At 49.4% G+C, this 8,443-nt stretch overlaps 1 long non-coding RNA gene across 1 annotated transcript; it reads left to right on the plus strand.

Moving 5' to 3' along the window:
• The first annotated feature begins 3,255 nt into the window (after positions 1-3,255).
• On the plus strand, positions 3,256-7,928 carry LOC117796938. Its single transcript, XR_004621684.1, has 3 exons — positions 3,256-3,353; positions 3,464-3,618; positions 6,576-7,928. It is a non-coding gene; the product is annotated as an uncharacterized LOC117796938 (long non-coding RNA).
• Positions 7,929-8,443: the final 515 nt, after the last annotated feature.

Here is an 8,443-nt window from a genome sequence, read left to right on the forward strand (position 1 = left end):
CCCCGCGCTCGGCTGCGGAGGGCGGCACGCTCGCGCCGCTCCAGGCATCGCTTCCGAAGGGGAGCGCCCAGCGGCTTGGGCTGCGCACAGCGAGAGCGTGACTCACTCCAGAGGAGACCCTTCTCAACAAAGGCCCGGGGAGCACAGCAAATCACTTCCTGTAGCACACACACACACACACACACACACACACACACACACACGAAAGAAAGAAAGAAAGAAAGAAAGAAAGAAAAAAGAAAGAAAGAAAAGAAAGAAAGAAAGAAAGAAAGAAGGAAAGAAAATACGTTCACCCACTGACAGCACACCAGAGCCAATCAGTTCTCAAATTGCCTTTTCTGCCTTCCCAGAGATTTCCTTCCAACCTTTGGCTGCTCGCCTCCCCATCCCCCCGACTCAGCATCTGTGCCAGAGGTCAGTCCAGTCCCTTCAGACGGTCAGATGAACTTTCTGAAACCCCTCCTTCTGTGCTAGGGCTTCCTGTCCCCCGCTCAGCCCTCCGTGGGAGCCCCTAAGTGTCTGACAGCCATGCGTTAAAATGTGACGAAGGCTTTTTAAGAATAAGATCTTCAGCGGCTCCTCGTGAATTCTGATTTGGAAAGCAGCAGAAATTGGTAAATAGCCAAAAAAAAAAAAAGAAAAAAGAAAAGAAGGAACAGAAAAAATATTTTCTCCCAGGTGAACATAAAATACTAATTTTCTGGGTTTTTCTTTTTTCTTTTCAAGTCAACAGAGCAGCCATGACAAGTGTCTTTGTGGCAATGCAGTTCCTCCAAAAAAAAAAAAAAAAGAAAGAAGGAAAAAGAAAGAAAGAAAGATCTGCACAGAGCCAGTGAGGATGTGTTCCCTGCTACGGACAACAGCCTTTCTCAGTCGAGGTTAGGTTGAAAACCTACTTCCAAAAAAGAAGAGGACTTCTCTGAGGAATGGCAGCCGGCTCCAGAAATCCATTCCAAAAAGGGGGCTGGGCTTGAAGCTTTATCCCAAATGAATGTGCTCAAGGTCTGGAAAAATGCCTACCAAACGCTACAAATACATTTCAATGTCCCTTCTGTTGCTGCTTTGCAACCCTGCATTAAGGAAGAAAACAAATGCAGCCGCTCTGGTTACACAGCAAATCCGTCTCAGGAGTCAGACTCGGCTGCAAGGGACAGGCGCAGGCCTCCTTCCTCTCAGCGAGGAAAACGGGGCGTTGGCGGCCCCCAGAAGGTCGGCGGAGACTCAAACCCGCTGAGCCCTGGCACCGCGGGCTCTGCCTGTCTGGGCCAGGCATGGAGATAACCCACCTGACACAGAGAAACCTCCCTGTGCAAATTGCCAGGCAATTCTGTGCAAGCAAATGAATTTACCTCGAGCACCCTGCCTTCTCACACCCACAACTAGGCATGTGCCACAGGAGGCACCGAGCCCTGCAGAGCTTTATGGACCAGGTGCCCGGAGGGCGGCTCCTGGCCCGCAGGTGAGGCCGGCCACCGGGATGCGGGAGCGCAGGGCCGAGGCGGCTCCCCTCCCTGGGCACAGGCACTCATTCTCGCCCTTCCCCTTGCTCGCTTAGCAACAGCAAGTGCACACCCCATCGACGATGGTGATGGTGAGCGGAACCCCCCCAAATCTGAAGCAAAAACGCCCTATCATTCCCAAACCCCGCTCTTCATTAGAAGCAGACAAAAACAGCAAAATGTGAATGAGAGGCTGTTTGTGTGAATGGAAGGGCTAGCAGCGAGCCAGTGATTCTGTGAATGAAGCCGGGCCCTGCAAGCCGGTGCCAGGCAATCCCCTGGCTCCAGCGGCCTCAGCCAATGAGCAGCCGCCCCGATGACTCATTGAAGAAGGCTTGCTCAATAGTGGAAGATTCCATTTCAATCAAAGGCGGGATCTTTATTCCAACGGGAGTGTGGGAAAAAAAAAAAAAAAAAGCTAGCCTGATTACAAAATGCATGGAGGAAGGCACCACTGTCATGGAGAGCGGAAAAACTAGTTTTTCAAGAAAATTGAAGAACCATTGGTCAGCTCCCAGTGTGAACAGGACAGCCTCTGTTGGAGGTGAGCTGTGCCCCAAAACTTTCATTCAGCAGTTCATTTACAAGCAAGAAGCAACCATGAATGTGCCATTCGGTTCAGCATTTATCATGAATGTACAGCAAACACACATTCAAACCCTAGGCATTTCGCCCTTGATTCTTTTTGTGAAAGGATCATCGAACATGCATGCACGTTCTGAATCCCCAAGGAGGAAAAAAAAAAAAAAAAAAACCCAAAGCTCCACGGTTAACCCTTTAGCCAACAGGAGATTTTTTTATTCCTTTTATTATGATGAGCCAAGTGGAGGGAAATTGGCCATTTTAAAATATCACAGTAATATAAATGTACTGCATGTGAGAAGCTCTGTAATCAAAGAGGGTAATTAATATTCCAGGGACGCAATGGAACAGTAAGACCTCACTTTCCGGGAAAATGATGGGGTGGGGCATGAAGACAGAAGCTATAAGCCCAGCAGCCCATGCCCTCCCTCCCAGGCCATGCCCGAGGCCCTCACCCAGGGCCAGTCCTGCCTAGTTGAGGCACTATCAGGCTGTAAAGGTGTAGAGATCGATGACTGATGAAATTTCATAGTCTGGCAGCACAGAAGGAAAGCAAAGAAAGGAAACCACTGTAAAATCAGCCTTCAGACTCAAGAATGCCTGGGGTCATCAACAGTAGCTTTTCCAGAATGTTGTGGTTTCCAGAATACTATGGTTTCTCTTTCTAAATCTATTAACTTAAAAGCGTATTGGTTTCCTATTGGTGTAATCCCAAGATCAGTGGTTTAAAATGACCTAACTGTTATCTGCCCATGCTGCAGGCAGAAGTCCAGCATGGGTCACCTGGGGATAGAGTCCAGGGTGGACATCCAGAGCAGGTAAGGGAGAGAGGGAGGAACTGGGGAGCTGATCATCGGGGTTGAGTAGGAGACAGGTTAAGGAAGAGATGTGGGTAAACAGACACTTCCAGAGACGGGGTTGAGGGAGTCCAAAGGAGGTGATGTACCAGGGATTCCTTCCCTTTATGTTCCTATCTCACTAAGGGTTCTTACCATTCCCACTTTTGGGGCTGATGGAGGACGATGGAATCTCTGGAGCCAGTGGAATTCCAGCTGGAATTGGAGGAGGGGCTGCCAGGGAGAGCTGATGGGAAGGCAGTGATGGGAGGGAACAGGGAGGAAAAGCTCCCCTCTCTGTCTTCCACTCTCCCATGTCCTGTAGGTACCCTCTCTTGGCCAAACCCAGGGGAAGCCAGAGGCGCAGGAGCCTGGCAATGGCAAGCTGAGAAGGGCAAGAGGAGCTGAACCCAAGATAAATCCCTCTGTGGCTGTGGTAAGAAGCCGGAAGAGCTTTATGCCTGATTTGGATGTTACACCTGATTTTCTCTACAACATGAAAGTGAGGTTTGTATTTAAAAAGTAAGAAGCGTCCATTTCCCTAAGGAATTTGACTTGAAGGGGAGCAGAGGATTCGGCCAGCCATGAGGAAGAGGATGGTGTTGCTGCAGGCAGTGTGTGTCCCCCGTGACTCTGCACTGCCCCTCAGGGCAAGAGGACTGGTTTTCTCTGGTACTGTGCATCTGCTGCATAGGAGCTGGGTGAGTGCAGACTCGTCCAAGGATGCAAGTGAGGGAGGGAGGGCAAGAGGAAGGCAGGCTAACAGGGTTGGGTGGGAGGTTGGAAGGAGGAAGGACAGAGTTGGAAATGGCCACCAAAGGAGGAGCAAATGCAGGCCCAGTGGTCTTGGGCCTGGGAGGCAGCAGCCTGGATTCTTGGGGATGGAAGCATAAGGTCCCTGGTGGTGCCCCCAAGGCATAGTGGGGAGAGGAAGCAGCCACACCAGAGGGCAGGGGAGGGGGTGGGACTCAGCTTCAGTAAAGCCAGAGGTTGGGGTCATCCTGTGAGGAGGCTGGAAACGGAAGGGAGTTTATTGCTGATGACAAGGTGGGAAAGGGTGGATAGCCCGACACTAGGGAAAGAGAGAATGAGTGCACGTGATGCTCAGATGGGAAGAAACGCAAGCCACACCTAGAACTAGTAGAACTGTTGGGTGGCAGAGCTGGGGTAGGGTCCGTGTGCTCTCTGCAGGGACCCTCAGGTGCAGGCCCTGCACCTGCTGGGTGTAGGAATGTCTGTGGTAGGAGACTCTGGAACAGGTCACTCGAGGGTGGAAAGCCGGTGCCCAAACAGTTGAACCCAACACTTCAGCACTATGGACAGTTCCCCGAGCCTGGACCCAGGACCCAGGCTCTCGTCTGCGTGGTGGCGGGCTCCAGTGAAAGCTCTCAGGGCGTCAGCGCCTCTCCACATGTGCTGTCTCTTCACTTTTAAGACCCAAATGTTGTCCCTCCATCCAGGCTGCTCCAGCCACCCACACCCGTGTGAACAATGGGGTGAGGGCCACTCAGCCTGCATCCTCAGTGGCCACCACTGAGTGGTCCTTCCCAGCAGGCCTTCAACCGAGAGCCCTTTATGTAGGTCCATCCAATCCTGATGACACTATCCTATAGACCCTACTACTGCCCCATATGACAGGTGAGGACCCTGAAGCCGGCAGAGGTTGAGTTGACTTTACAGGGCGACCCAGCTAGCGGGAGGCCGAGCAGGGAGGCCAGTCTGAACCAACCACACCACAAACACAATCCCACAACAAGGTAGGGGGATCCTCATTCCAGCCCTGCCACTGCTCGGTCCTCTCTGTGAAAGGAGCACAAGAACATAACTACCACCTCCATGCACCGTTGCCGTGGTGACCAGGCAGCAAACCACAAGTCCATGCAGGGCTAGCATGAGGTGTTTTTATTATTGCCGAGCTAAGAATGGCAGGTCACCATCTACTGCACACACAGCGAGGGGAAGAATCAAATTTCTCCTTTGGTGGGAAAGCCATGGAAGTGCTGGCCCAGGTGGGGAAGATGGACCAGGAAAAGGGAGGCTTCAGAGCATGCTGACAACAGACCCAGCAAAAAGCAAACCAGTTTTCACTTCAAAGAGAGGTGTCTGGGGGGCGAACCTCAGGGAAAGGGGAAGAGAGCACGCTGCCAGGACTGGCACTGGAAGGGATGGCTGGGATGCCACCGCAGGCTGGAGAGAATTGCTTTATTAAAATATGTGAGAGCCTTACTTCACTTGTAGAATAAATTGTAGCTTTTCCTGAAGAATTAATTCATTCAGAAAAATTTCAGTGGATTCTGTATTCCCATCAATTCCTTGACCATATGCATGTGAAGTTTTACATGGAAATCATTTCATGCTCATGTTTCCTCAAAATAATGTATTTTTATTTTTTTAAAGATTATATTTATTCATTTATTTGAGAGAGAGAGAGATAGCAAAAGTGGGGTTAGGTGCAGAGGGAGAGGGAGAGGCAGACTCCCTGCTGAGCAGGGAGCCTGACGTGGAACTCGATCCCAGGACCCTGAGATCATGGCCTGAGCCAAAGGCAGATGTTTAACCAACTGAGCCACCCAGGCGCCCAAAAGAATGTATTTTTAGAGACATCTCATTTTATTGTATGATCTCCACAAATGTGTTTCATGGCTGAATAACGTTCCATGGAGTTGAGAAGATGTAATTCCCTCAGGCTCCCCCATCCATGGACTCCGTTGTTTCTAATTTACGAATGTTGTGGACAGTGCCACGATGGGAGCCTTTGGATCTCCAGCTCCTTTTGCTTCCCTGAATTATTTCCCAATAGAAATCACAAGGGAATCCAGACTTCTGAGCTCTTGACTGGTACTGCCAAGTGGCTCCCTGGGGTCCCCGATGGGTTTTCACTGCCAGTCACGGTCAGTAGGAGTACACCAGGTTCACAGCAGCTTCACCAGCATTGGGTTTTGATACTTTGCAAATGGCTCTTCGAGGATCTGGGTCTAGAGTGGTGGAGAGCGTGCCAGACTTTTGCTTTCAATCTGACTGGTTGGGTCCACACCGGAAGTGGTGAGATTTACCCAGACCTTGATGGGGGTGGTCTGCCTGTGGACCCAAGCCTGAGCAGAACTTGGCCCATGCCTCTCCCTCAGAGGATCCACTTGGAACCTCAGACTCCTCCTTCAGGGCTCACATGCTCGTTTTGGCTATTTTTAACTTAGATTTTTTTTCTGCCAGACTTTGTGTGGGTCTCACTCTACTAGTCAAATGTTTACCATCTTAACCGTTTAAAAAAAATATTTTAGCATATATAAAATTATGTATGATATTAGTTACATGATGTTATGTAATTATTTACATATTATCTCCTATATTATGCACTGTGATTTACACACAGTTATATATACTAGTACACTTATATAGCCTTTATCGGTATAATATTGATATATGTTAATTATAAGTACTGTTTCTTTAATACGGATATGTGTTGATATATACATAGATATGTAGCCTACATTTGTATGTTTATATATGTTAATTAGATGTATTATTGCTCTTTCACATGGATGCATTATGTCTTGTGATTTGTGCATAACTAGATATACTGACAACTCATACAACCTGGTTGTATTAGTGCAGTATTCATGCATATGAATTCTATGTATTACTTCTCCTTCATGTGCAGACTCAGTGACAACAGAGGGACATCGATATGAAGACAGCTAGAACCCCAAAATGGCCTCCGTTGTCTCAAGGCTGAGAAGCAAAGCCAACAGCGCCCCCACCAGTCCTTCCAGGGGTCTCAGACTCAAGGATCCTATGGCGGACTTGTCACCACGCAGAGGGCTGCTGTCACCACCCGGAGTTTCTGCTCCAATGAGTGAGGAGTGGCCCCCGGGGGACATCAGTGCTGCCCTGTCAGGACAGCGCTGCATCACGGGAAGGGACCGACGAGGGAGTGCAGGCCCCTGGGGACATCTAGTTGGGTTCCAGCACAACAGATGCGCCACGGAGATGTCATGGAGGCGGCCAGGTGGGTATGAGTCTGGACGGTATGGAAAGGTTTGGAAAGAACGAATGAATGTGAGTCAGGACGGTTCGATGTCATTAAAGCCACGACACTGAAGAGGTCAGCAAGGGGATGAGATGCTAAGGAAGGAAAGTGGGTGTTCTGCGGGGTGTGTGGTGGCTGCTGGCCCTACGGTGAGCAGACAGAGCCTGTGTGGGGCAGTGCCATGGAGGGGCAGCCGTCCTCCATGGAGCACGGCCTTGGGCTGCTCCTTGGGCAGCTGGGTGAGAGGGTGCTGGAGCCGTCGCCCAGTGACCTGTGTCTACAACTCACTTTGCACAGCCTCCAGTGAGAGACAGGTGTGTCTGCCTGTCATGGGCTTATAGACGGGTCTTTTATTTATGCTCAGACTCATTCAGTCCCTTAGAAGTCGTTTTTATGTAAGACATGAAAGGCAGCTTGCGGAAACTCCCTGGCTGCACAGATCGCAGAGAAATGCCAACTCATTGGCAAGCTTAGTGCAGCCAAGAAGGAGCATGCAGTGGCTGAGATGTCTCTAGGGAATGCCCGACTAGGGAAAGGGCCACTCAACAGACCCAGCCTTGCAGACGCTTGAGGAAAGGTGGTGAAGGCCAACTCGATGCTGGAGGAATTAACTTCTGTGGTTCAAGAACTGAACGAAGAGAGAGCCCAGCACCCACGGCTGGTGTTGTGGAGATGGTGACAGCAAAGCTGCTGGAAGAGGTCCTGAGAACCGCCACACCCCATGGAGCTTTTCCCAACCTGCCTGGAGGCCAGGAGCCAAGCCCTGCTGGTGCCTTCCCCCGGAGCACTGCTGTTCCCTCCCCTCCACTCGGGCTCCCAGCTGCCCGGCTGCCTTGGCGACCCCACCCCACCTGACCATCACTGAGGCAAGTGGGTGCAGGGGAGCCCCTCCCTGCACTGGCGTTCCTTGAGCTCCACGTGCTGGGCTTGGCAGTGAGCTCCTTTGTGGATCACTTCTCCAAATCTAAAGAATATTAGACTTCCCAAGACACACCAAGAAATGGGAGACTTTGTTTATATTCACAGAATGTTTGTATTCTCTCCTATTAGCAGTGAGAGAAATGTACTTAAGAGACTAATCGTTTACTGAATTTGAGTCATTAAAACACATTTCTCAAAGCAGTTTTGGTAAATATTATTTATATATTAATCTTACAAGTGAACCATTTACATTTTGTTCTCTGTATAAATATTGCATTATAATTTGAAAATATACACAGTTTATCGATAAAGACGTTTAGCTGGCAATAGCGATATTTTCTTTAGAGTGGAATTCCCAACAGTCATGAGCCACTAGTCAAAGCAACTTTTTGCCTGAGTGTGTATCATTGAAAAAGAAAATATAATTGATCTCTTTTGAGATGGAGTTAAGTGGTACGCTCAGAAAGAAACTTTTATCTTAATATTTATACTCTAATACAATAGCTAATTTTTTAAAATAAATTTGACACATTACAGAGAGATTGTTTGCTTTTCCTGCAAGAATGTCGCAGTAAGGT

This window comes from Ailuropoda melanoleuca, chromosome 17 (genome assembly GCF_002007445.2).
Source record: "Ailuropoda melanoleuca isolate Jingjing chromosome 17, ASM200744v2, whole genome shotgun sequence".
Taxonomy (NCBI): domain Eukaryota; kingdom Metazoa; phylum Chordata; class Mammalia; order Carnivora; family Ursidae; genus Ailuropoda; species Ailuropoda melanoleuca.